Source organism: Myotis yumanensis, unplaced genomic scaffold (assembly GCF_028538775.1).
Source record: "Myotis yumanensis isolate MYYU_CA2020_CCGP unplaced genomic scaffold, mMyoYum1.0.hap1 SCAF_16, whole genome shotgun sequence".
NCBI lineage: Eukaryota > Metazoa > Chordata > Mammalia > Chiroptera > Vespertilionidae > Myotis > Myotis yumanensis.
Window position 1 is genome coordinate 6,469,602 of NW_027223767.1, and position 12,642 is coordinate 6,482,243.

Here is a 12,642-nt window from a genome sequence, read left to right on the forward strand (position 1 = left end):
TTGTATGCCTTGTATTCGGAAAGGAGATAGATGAAACAAGTATACAAGATGAATGTGGATGGGAGAGTTGGAAGGGGTCAACCTCAGAGAATGTACCTCAATCAGACTGAGGATGTTTTTAGCAAAAGCCAGCTTAGGAGTACCCTAATTAAGTTAATAATGATGTACCTACCTATATAGTTTAAGTTTAAAAAATTTGGCTCTCAAAAGAAATTTCAATAGTTGTACTGTTGATATTTGGCTCTGTTGACTAATGTGTTTGCCGACCACTGGCCTAGGTGATAAAAATGTTCATTCTTTCTGTGAATTCTGGCCCACTCATACCTGGCTGGACTCTGTCTAGGGGCCTATAGTAGGGCAGGAAGCCCTTGGACCACACTTGTGGACTGATACTTGGTGCTATTCTACCCAAGTCAATTCTAAAAGTAAGTTTATTCTAAACACACATCTCTTTCATTTATTAATGTAGCTTATAGGACACTTAGTCATACCTCCCACACCAGAATTGCCTAAAAAAAAATGTCTTGAGTTTCCCCAGTATATTCTATAAGAAACGGGCAGGACTTAGACCTACTATGTCTCTGTCTTTGGATAAAAGATACGAGGACAGGATGCCTTCCTCCCATGGCATTGCAGTTGCACCAGGGATGCTGTCCAGAGTGGCATAGATGTCCCCAAGCGATGCCCTTTGTTAGGTGTTCAGGCTGGGTGCTCCCAGCAGTGGGTTCAGGCAACAGAGCAGAGAAGTGGAGGGGGAGTTAGACAAGTTTCCCTGAGATGCTCTGATTCCCCAGTCAGGATACAAGGCATGATCATTCCAGAGCTGCCGCTAAACTTAGCCGGCACGGGCCATGTCTATTGGCCCAGTCAGGAGGCCAAACCGGACAGTATTATCTCTTCCCTCCTTTTAATGTTTACAAAAAAGAATAAAAGCTGGTGTAGCTCTTGGATAAATAATGAGAAGGGTCGATGTGAAAATAAAACTGTGTTTCATTCAGTTCTTTGTTTACTTGTTTTTCATGCCAGACTCTGGGCTGGGTGCTTTATACATGTCATCACTACAGTAGCTATTCCCCAGGCTGCCCAGTCTGCAGGTAAGTGGGGTGGTGTTAACTTTAACACCTGAAGATCCCTGGTGGTTAAGGGTTCCTGCCCCAGCTGAGAAGCCCAGTCCCGCAGAAATACTTACAAAGAACAAGAATTTCTGGGAGCCTCTAAGGAGAATGTTACCTAGTCCCACGGCCCAGGCCTGCTCACTCTTACACTGTCGCCTGCTGCTCTAGTCTCTTCCCCTCCCTGGTAACGGCCCCTGTAAGACTGGCTTCTGCCACTCTGCCCAGCCCACCACCACCAGCACTCAGGGGAAGCCACCTGCTGGTCAGACTTGCCCATGGCTCTCCCAGGATTCAGGTGTGGCTACTGCACAGGACAGCAAGGGGAGGCCTACCCTGAGTCTCAGTAGGGACCCACAGCAGAGATGCTTCTACCACAAAGTCCTGCTGATGGAAAGTCCTCTGTTCGAATTGGACAAAATCACATGCGTGAGCTGTGAATTGAGGTCAGATTGATTCAGGAACCTGAGACTCATGTTTTGTTTTGTCTCTCAGTTCCTACACGCAGTGCTTTATCTCCTGGGAAGGGGAGAGGCCACCCAAGTGTCTGGCTTGGGGTAGTTTCCACAAATGAACGCTGGTGGACCAGTTCTTGAAGTTGAAAACAAGCAAACAAACAAAAAACCTGACTTGTGATGTTGACAGTTTTTATAGTGTCAGTGCTCCCGCCACAGCCAACTTCCAGCTCCCTGATGTCCCTGCACACGAGTTGAGGTCTGCTGTGCACACAGGGAGTGGGTGGGAGCCCCCAGCACCCCGGATGGCCGCGGGCCAGGGACCACCAGGGCCGCCAGCAGCCGCCAACACATCCGAGTCTCCCTCTGCCTGACGCCTTGTCGCAAGTGGAGAGTTGGCTCTAGCACCCACCGCCCATGCCAGCTGCCCACAGCCTACTGCCCGCGCCCTGCAAACAGACGACATGACTTTCTGTCCTGACATCCATGTGGAGATGAGTTTAAGTTTAAATGTGTCTCCGCCCCCCGCCCCCCCCCCGTGACCCTAACTCCCATTTGGGTCAGCTAAACAAGCAGGCTGTCAGCAACCAGACAATGACAGAAGCACACAGAACCCTGACACACACACACACACACACACACACACACACACACACACACACACACTCCCCCGAGACTCGTTCCATGCAGCCAGGTCTCCTTCCGAGGAGGAAACCCAGGCAGTTCCCGCAACTGCCCTTCACGTTCAGGTGAGGAGCAGGAGCCGCAGCCCCTCTGCCACAGGGCAAGTCCTCAGTGATTTAAGGGCTTGGGTCACTCACATCCCCAGTTCCCTGTAAGGCCTCAGATTGTGAGCTCTACTAGAGGGAAGTCTTCTCCCTTGTCTCAGCTTCACTGAGAGGGTACAGGCTCTAAGGGCGGAAGAATCCTTTCCCCCGGGGTTACCTCTCCCCTCCTCCGGGGCTACCTCTCTCCTCCCCCTGTCCCTGGACTGGCACTGCTACCTGCTCTCTGCCACTGCAGGGGTGTGAAATGACCTCTTTATTTCCTGCTCTCTGTAGGTTCCTTGGCTGCAACCCAGAGACCCTACAGATTCCCTGCCACAGGTGAGTGCCGTCCTTTAGCTGGGGTGACGTGCCCAGTCTCGGTCTGAGGCTCTCTGTCCTCTCCTGTCCCCCTTGGCCAGAGCCTAAAGCTTCCCGGGATGCAGCCCAGCACAGACCTTATTCAAGGCCTTTGCTTGCTCCAACGCCTACCAGGGAGGAGGCGCTATCACCATTTCAACAGCGTAGGAAGCCTGTGCTGACAAGAGGAAGCCTGTTTTCTGAGCACCTACTGTGTGCCAAGTCTGGGCCAAGACCTTTACAGGCATTAGTTTATTTATTTTATACAACAGTTGGCACATGAGGCCTTGGCAATTTATAGACTCATTTTAATAATGAAAAAAAAGGAAACTTGGAGGCTCCCTGCTAGTTGCCCAGGATTAATCAAAGCCTCCTGCACGCCTTGGCTTGGCAGGAAGGAGGCGAGTGGCCTCTGCCTCACTAAAGACAAGGAGGCTGCAGTCAGGCACAACGTGACTGTTAGAAACAGTTGGTCTGTGGTCAGCCTGTTTATGTCAGGGTAAAGGAGGCAACCACTACTCAACCCTCAGGGATCTGCATTGTCCATGCAGCCTTCTAAGGGGTTTTTACTTAACCACTCTGGAATAGAGGCCGTCTGAACATTAAGTATACTGTGAAAATCGAATTTAAATCCTCCCTAAATAGATGTAGTAACGATGTGCAATGTCTACCGTCAGAGATGTGCAGACTGAAATCCTCCCGTGACACCAGAATTTGGGGGATGTTGGTCACTCTGAGCTCCACGAGGGCAGGAACCCTTCACTCCCACATTCTCAGCACTGGGCACTGTGCCTGCTACACAGTCACTGCTCACTTCATGCCTGTTGGGTGCATTTGGAAAGAACTTGTACCAGTGCTTAAAATGGCTCCTCAGTTCTGTCACTTCTGAGAGACACGGTCAATGTCAGAAGGTCATGGTCAAAAAGAGCCAATGTCTCCTGGCCTCATTTACAATTCTTGTTCTTAAAAATGCTCATAATTTACTGAAAAATAAATATTCTTCTATGAAATGGCTAAAATCCATAAAATGATCACAGTCTGCCTCAGAGATGTTTAATAAATTATTTGAGGTTCCATAGGAATGTAGCTGACAGCCCCATTCCTGGTCCTAGGCCTTGCCCCTCTCAAGGTTGGCAGTGAAGACATGAGTCTCCCTTTTAACAAGAATCATTGCAGCATTGAGTTGGACAGCCCAAGTGTCCATCAGTGGATGAATACATTTACACCATGGAATACTAATTGCCTTTTAAAAGGAAGAAAAGTTTACCCTTGCGACAGTATGGATGGACCTGGAGAGTATTAAGCTAAGTGAAATAAGCCAATCAGAGAAAGACAGGTACCATATGATTTCACTCATATGTGGAATTTAATGGACAACCTGGACTAACATGCAAATAGAGACAGACTCATAGATAGAAAGCAGGCTGACAGCTCTGGTTGGGGCGGGGATGTTGGGGGGTTGGAGGGATTGAGAAAAAAAGAATAAAAGAGAAAGAACTCATGGACATGGACAACAATGGGGTGGTTGCAGGGGAGTAGGTAGGGGGTGGAAGGGAAGAGGGTGTGTGGGACGATAGATGGTAATGGAACACATTACAATAAAATAGAGGGACAGGACTGCAGCCCAGCCATCCCCTGCTGTTTGTTGGAGCCCCGGCCAGATGCTCATTGGCTGCTGCCCTCTGAGTGATTGTAGAAGAGGCCCATGTGAAGGCTGGCTCCCTGTTACCCTCAGGGACAGACACAGGGACCACAATGCTCTTACTTGAGTCATCCACTCCGAGCTAAGGGCAGGGCCAGAGCCAGCCCTAAAAAACCCTACTCTCCCCAAATCTGACCTCAGGAGGCCAAGTGATCAGCTGGGGCTTAGCCCAGGGCCCCAACTCTCCCCAAAGGTCTTGGTGAAGCCATCACGGGCTTATGAGGGTGTTTCTTCTAGGAGACCTACACGCCATGTGTTAATAGTAAAATGAATGTGTATAACATATGTATATTTAGCCCAGCTGGTGTGGCTCAGTGGTGGTGTATCCACCTATGGACAAGGAGGTCACTGGTTCAATTCCCAGTCAGGGCACAGGCCCGGTAGGGGGTGTGCAGGAGGCAGCTGATCAATGACGTTTCTCTCTTATCAATGTTTCTATCTCTCTATCCCTCTCTCTCTAAAAATCAATAAAAACATATTTTAAAAATATGTATATTTATACAATAACTAGAGGCCCAGTACAAGGATTCATGCACATTGAAAGGAAATTAATTAGAAGAAATATTTTAGAGGCCAGGGAGAGACTGCAGGAGATTGGCTGACCAGGGAGGGATCATGGGAGGTTGGCTCCAGGGAGTGTCTGGCCCATCTCGCCCAGTCCTGATCGGCTGGACCCCAGCAGCAAGCTAACCTACTGGTAGGAGCATCTGCCCCCTGGTGGTCAGTGTGCATCATAGCGACCGGTTGACCAGTCGAACGAAGGTCAAACACTTAGCATATTAGGCTTTTATTACATAGGATAATATCATCTGAGCCCAAAAGGACAGGATGAGGACACGTAATGTGTAATGTGGATCCTGGAATAGAAAAAGGGAGTGAGATAAAAACCTAGGAAATCTAAATGCAGTATTGACTTAAATGAATAATAATGTATAGGTACTGGTTCATTCATTCTAACGAGTGTATCACACTAATGTAAGATGCTAAAAATAGGAGAAACTGGATATGGGGTATATAGAAACTGTATACTATCTTTGCAATGTTTCTGTAAATCTAAAACTATTCAAGAAATAAAGTATATGTGTAGATTATAGATCATAAGAAATAGTGTGGATAGATAGATAGACAGATAGAGATAACCTCCATAGTTTTCAGTCATCCCTTACTTCTCAATACCCAGAGTGACAACCTTTGCCAGTGTGTCTGAGAAGCTAAAATCCGGTTCTATTTTTTCCTCTGCCCCTTTTGTAGCAGCTGAGCAGGAATGCCTGCCTCTCGTTTCATGCCCTAAAGTTTCAGCAGACCCAGGTCCTGATTGCAGATTGGCCCCCTTTCTGTTCCAACCTCTAAAAGTGTGCGGTCAAGTCTTAAGTTTTCTTTTTTGAGTCCTAGGTTTTTGCAGACCAATTTCTGCTGCAGGTTTTGCCCCTCCCATGCATAAGCCCTAAGCTGTGGGTAGCCACCCACAGCTCCCAGCATCTGCCTCTCCCTTCCTCTCCCTCCCTCTCCTTCCCTCCCCCAGCCTCACCCTCCTGCTCCCTGCCTCTCTCTGCCTCTCCCAGGCTCCCCCTTCCTCTCCCAGCCTCTCCCTGCTGCCTCTCCCTGCCTCTCCCTTACAGCCTGATATCCACCTGCATCTGTGTTACCTAAGAAATGTGTTCTGTGTGTTCATAGATGAGAGATTGTAAAATCTCATTGGGAGGGAAGTTCTCCTTCCTGCTGGAACCACACATTGTAAAGAAACATGAATTCCTTAATACACAAGTAAACATGTCCCTCCCCCCCTGGCACCTGGGTCACATCTCAGTCCCTCCACTTGCCTGTGGGTCTCAACATGGGAGAGGCCTTCCCTCACCACCTGATCTCGTGCAGCATCTGGCTGCTAATCTCATCACCTGCTGCGTTTCCCTCTGCCTGGCGAGTGCCACCTCCCTGGATTAATGACTCATTGTTTACCTGTGAATCCTCTATCTCATACAACTAAATGGAAACTCCCACAAGCAAACATCATCTTCTTTTGTCTGCTGGTATCTCAGAGCCTGGAAAAGCACTCAACTGCATTAGAATCATGTGGGAAGTTTGAAAACTCCACATTTTGGGACCAGACCACACTCCCAGCAATTAAATCAGAGCCCCTGGGAGCAGGGCCCAGGCATTGATGTTTTTTAAAGTTTTCCCCACTGTGATGGTTCATTTTATTTTTTTGTTTTTAGATACATTTTTTATTTCTTTCAGAGAGGAAGGGAGAGGGAGAGAGAGATAATAACATCAATGAAGAGAATCATTGATCGGCTGCCTCCTGCATGCCCCACACTGGGATAGAGCCAGCAGCCTGGGCATGTGCCCTGACCAGGAATCGAACTGTGATCTCCTGGTCAACCACTGAGCCAAGCCTGCCGGGCTGTGATGGCTCATTTCATATGTCAACTGGTCTAGGCTATCGTGCCCAGGTGTTTGGTCAAATACCAATCTAGATGACGTTGTGATGTTCTAGGTGTGACTAACATTTAAGTCAGTAGACTTTCAGTGAAGCAGGTTACCCTACCTAATGTGGGGTTAGGGGCTCCTTAAATTAACTCAAGACCTTAACAGGAAAGACTGAGGTACTCCACCCCGACCCCATCACCCCACCGACCCCACCACCACACTCAGGAAGAGAAATTCTGCTCCAGATGCCTTGGAACTCAAGGCTGCGAGATCAGCTCTTCCCTGGGTCTCCAGCCTGACCCTCAAATTTCAGACTTGCCAGTCCCACCACCACATATGCCAGTTTCTTAAGATATCTCTCTCTCTCTGTATATATACTTCCTGTTGCTTCTGCGTCTCTGGAGAGCCCTCACTAACACACCCAGGGATTCCCTGATTGAGAATAGTGATCCAGAAGGATGTCTAGGGTATGGCAGGCAGGCAGAAAGGATTCAGATGAATGAATACCTGTTCCGCTTTCCCCTGTCATGTGTAGATTGCAATGGATTCTGCAAGATCTGTTCTCTGGGATATCCATATCCTGAAGCATCAAGAGAGAACCTAAGGGATGGAAGGGAAGTGGTGGTAAGTGAGACTGGACCCTGGAAGGACACACTTGGAAAGCTGCTGAATATTCTACTGAGATCTTCCCCTGGCACCTCCCCTAAAATCTCCACCCTCAAAACCATTAGGCTGGAGGACCCAGTGTGCTCTCCCTCTGGGGAGCAGGACCACCCCTTTTCTTCCTCTCTCTCCTTCCCTCTCCCCCTCCCCCCAGGCACATTACCATTACCTTTCTCATTCTCAAGCTCCAAGGGCCCTTCCTTTACCTCTATAACTTGCTTCATAAGCCCACTCATTCTACAAATTACTTTTCTTACCTCTGTGATTTTATAAATAAACTAGAGGCCTGGTGCACAGATTTGTGCAACAGTGGGGTCCCTCGGCCTGGCCTGCACCCTCTTGCAATCCGGGACCCCACCGGTGCATGATCAGGGCTAGGGAAGGATCAAGGGAGGGATCTAGGGCGTGTCTGGCCCATCTCACCCAGTCCTGATCGGCCGGACCCCAGCAGCAAGCTAACCTACTGGTTGGAGCGTCTGCCCCCTGGTGGTCAGTGTGCATCATAGCGACTGGTCAAACAGTCAAACGAATGGTCAGACACTTAGCATGTTAGGCTTTTATTATATAGGATGTTCCCTTACAGTTTGAGTCTTGCCTCTGAATTCTTTCCCAGCCAGAACTCAAGTACCGAGGTTGCTGAGCCCAGGTCTGGTCCAACCCCACCAGTCTAACACCCATGCCATTCCTGCCACCTACAACAGTTACAAAATAGTCAGGAGTCTATAAAGTACAGCATAGAAAATATAGTCAATAATCATCCTATAATAAAAGCCTAATATGCTAAGTGCCTGGTCGTCCAGTCATCCGTTTAACCAAAGCATAATATGCTAATGATATGCTAAGGCCAATCAACTGCTTGCTATGATGTGCACTGACAACCAGGGGGCAGATGCTCCAACCGGTAGGTTAGCTGGCTGCTGGGGTCCAGCCAATTGGGACTGAGAGAGACAGGCCAGACACGCCTTGTAGCCCTCCCGCAACCCCTCCCTGGCTGGCCAACCTCCTGTGTCCCTCCCAGGCTCTGATCGTGCACTGGTGGAGTCCCTCAGCCTGGCCTGTGCCCTCTCACATTCAGCCCAACGGTGGAACAACTGGTCACTATGATGCCCACTGACCACCAAGGGACAGAAGCTCAATGCAGGAGCTGCCCCCTGGTGGTCAATGTGCTCCCTCAGGGGAAGTGCCGCTCAGCCAGAAGCCAGGCTCATAGCTGGTGAGGGCTCCCAGACTGTAAGAGGGCGCAGGCCAGCCTGAGGGACTCCTCCAGAGTGCATGAATTTCGTGCACCAATGCCTCTAGTATTGTAATAACTGTGTGTGGTGCCAGGTGGGTAATGGAAACATTGGGGGAATACATTGTAAAATATATGGTTATCTAACTACTATGCTGTACACCTGAAACTAATACAAAATAATATTGAATGTAAACTGTAATTGAAAAATAAAAATTTTTAAAAATGTATAAAATGAAATTTAAAAAGTTGGTCTCTAGAAATAGGTCCAATTTGAATAAGTAATCAGATTAGAAACTTCCCCTTCAAGAGAGCCACCAGGCTCATGTACCATGGGCTTTGCTAAGGACCCACTGCAATGACAATGGGCAACCGAATCCGCTCAGAACCAGAGAAGAGGGTTATCCAGAGGTTTGACTCCTGAAGGAAATTCTCTAAGAAAAAGGAAGTGGAGACCAAATTGCAAAAGGGTTTACAAATCCACAGTTTGAAGGAAAACCCCTCGAGGTGGGCAGTGAATGTAGAACCTCAGCGTCCCTGGGGACCTCTGAGTCAGGGAGAGGGGAAGAGCCTGGGCTGGGAGCACCTCCCTGAGCACCCCGAGCCTGCATCTTCCAAGGCCCAAGTGTGGGGCACACACTCACCGTGGGAGGCTCAGAACCAAATACCAGGGGCCACCGTGCAGTCCAGGCCTTAGAGTCCCGGCTGTTCAGACGAGGGTCTCTGAGCACTGCCCCCAAGCCTCTCCCCACAGCCCGCTGGCCAGCAGAGCGACTCTGCCCCCTTGTACACCTGAGCCTGGCGCTTTTCAACAGCGACCTACCACTCTGAAAAACTCATCCCAACTGCTGGGAGTGGAGACAGACCCACACCCTTCTCCAGCCCTGAAGTCGCTGGAAATATGAGAAGGAAATATCGGTGTGTGGAGAGAAGGGGAAGCGAGCTGAGGAGTTACCCCATATATACCCATGGAGCAGACTGACTTCTGGAAACAAGAAAAACTCAACCCAGTTTCTATGATTCTGGAGGAGGCAAATAAGGGGACGACCACAGAGAAACCCCCACACATCAAAGTGCAGAGATGAGGACTGAGAAGTAGCAGGTGTCCACTCCTGGCCAGTCTCATGTGTCGGTTATCCGTGAGAGTCTGGAGAGAGGTCCCACCTCCCTTGGGAAACAGCTCGCACTGCACCAGGGGCAGCTCCAGTGTCTGGGAACAGTGGAAGGAGGAGGCTGAAAGGTGCCTTGTAGCATCAGCTTCCTTTTCCTTCAATGTAACATGGCCCTTTCCAAGTTCATCCTAAAGGTTCGCCATGTAACATGGAACCCAGACGTCTGCTTATTTTGCTGGGCTTCCTTAGAATCGAAGATGAAACCTCAAGGTTTCAAGCAAACTTAGCTTAGAATTTGTTTGTTTGTTTGTTTGTTTGTTTGGTCTGTGCCTGTTTTCTCGCCTGTTACTATGGTTTTTGTCTTATTTACCAAGAAAAGAGGAAATCGACATTTTCCTTGGTACTTAGAAATATGGACAGGAAGAAGAAGGTGAGAACAAGCTACCTTAAAATGCACAGAATTTGAAGCAAATTACTGTGTATAGATCTTTATACATATAGAGCAACCTCTATAGGGAAAAGGCAATACATTTCCATTCAAAAATTGGGAAAGGGGAAATTAGAAACAATCAAGTTAACAGATTATTGATACTGATGTTGACAAAATGGTAGAGAATCCACAATGCCTTGGGGAGTCTGCTGGTGACTAAAGCCCTGCATTCTGTTTTGTTAAAGAAAGGTGCTACTTTCTTTACTGCACACAGTGTCACCAGGAAGGGAGACAGCACCAGGCCATAATGGTTACTATACTCTGCAGATGGAACCGACTGAAGAAAAAGCAGATGGCCGCTCCTTTCGCAGGAGCCACATGATTTCATGGTGCATTTTCTCCTCGTGGTTTCACTGAAATTCAAGCCCAGGGGCCAGTTCTTTCGGAGCAGGATGGACTCAGGGGGCAGGAGGGAGCTGGGAGGATGGGAGAGGCCTTAACAAAAGATGGGGCAGTCAGATCTCTGCTTCAGGGGAGTGTCCACTGTTTCCTGGGCCAGTAGCTTTCTGGGCTCCACCAAGGCTCATGATGGCCACACCAGCCCCATCTCTGTTGGTCAACAGCCCATTTTCCTCCACGTCACCTCATTTCAATTCCTGTCGGCTGGGCTGAGCTCACTTTTTGAGTGAGGTTACCAGCTTGCAATACCCCTTATGTCAGCATTGGGCCATTGAGTACACCAAGGGCTATGCATGTGAGATCCCCCAGGACAGTCTGTGGCTGGGTAGCTACTCTACAGTCTGTAGGAGGTAGCACTTGGAAAATTAGTGAATGAATCCCTAGAACAGTAGTTCTCAATGTGTGGTCCCTGGACCAGCAGCACCTACACCAACTGGGAACTCGTCAGCAATTCAGATTCCCAGGCCCACCCCAGACTTAATGAATCAGAAACTCTGCCCTTGGGGCCCAGTGATCTGTGTTTTAAAAGCCCTTTAAGGAATTCTAATGCATGCTGAAGTTTGGGAGTCACTGGTATAGAATAATCCCCAAATGTCTTCAAGCTCAATACATAGAAACTGAATTGCAAAGGTAAATTTTACCCCCTTAAAGAAGACTATGGCCGAAACCGGTTTGTCTCAGTGGATAGAGAGTCGGCCTGCAGACTGAAAGGTCCCAGGTTCGATTCCGGTTAAGGGCATGTACCTGGGTTGCGGGCATATCCCCACTAGGAGGTGTGCAGGAGGCAGCCGATCGATGTTTCTCTCTCATCGATATTTCTGGCTCTCTATCTCTCTCCCTTCCTCTCTGTAAAAAATCAATAAAATATATTTAAAAAAAAAAAAAGAAGAAGACTATGGACCGCCCTGGCCAAGTGGCTCAGTTGGCTGGAGCATCATCTAATACACCAAAAGGTTGTGGCTCCATTCCTGGTCAAGGTACATCCCTAAGTTGTGAGTTCGATCCTCAGACGGGATGCTTACAGAAGGCAAATGATCAATGTTACTCTTTCACATCGATGTCTCTCTCTCTCTCTCTCTCTCTCTCTTCTTTTCTCTCTAAAATCAATAAAATCATATTCTCAGGTGAGGATTAAGATAATAATAATAAATAAATAAGTGTAAAATCCCTTAAAAAAAAGATACTATGGACCAATAGACAAACAATGGTAAATAAATATAATGGCATATTAGTCTCTAAAAGGTAGGAAAGTGTGATGTGGGCTGCAACATGGATGGACCTTGAAGACATGCAAAGTCAGGTAAGCCAGTCAAAAAGGACAAATACTGTAGGATTCCACATATATGAGGTGCCTAGCGTGGTCGAAGCCATAGAGACAGAATGTAGACGAGGTCCCCAGGGGAGAGGGGAATGGCGAGGTATTTGTAAATGGGTACAGATTTGCAGTTTGGGTTGATTAAAATGTTCTGAAGATGATTAGCTGTGATGGTTGACAATGCACATGTTCAATAGCTCGACATAAGGAGAAGAATCCAAAGATCCAATGCAAACACTTTCTTCTTTGAAACTGATTTAGGCCATAACATTTTTAAAAAAATCATTTTTATATTTCTATAAAATTTGAAAAACATTGCATCTTCAAACTGAGAATAATCTGGTTATCAAAAAAGGGAGGTGCTGTGATATACAAACAACTTCTAACATTTCATAATAAATTTAAAGACCTGAAAAGGATTAAAAATTAAAAAAACACATGCAATAAACCCACATGTACTCACAACCCAGCTTAACAATAGAATGCTACCAAAGCCATTCACCTTCCTGGGCTGTGTCCTCTCTCGAGGTTCAACCATCTGGTTACAATCTTATATTGTGACCCCCAATCTTTAAACATTGAGGTGGCAGGAAGTAGACCATATACTAAGGA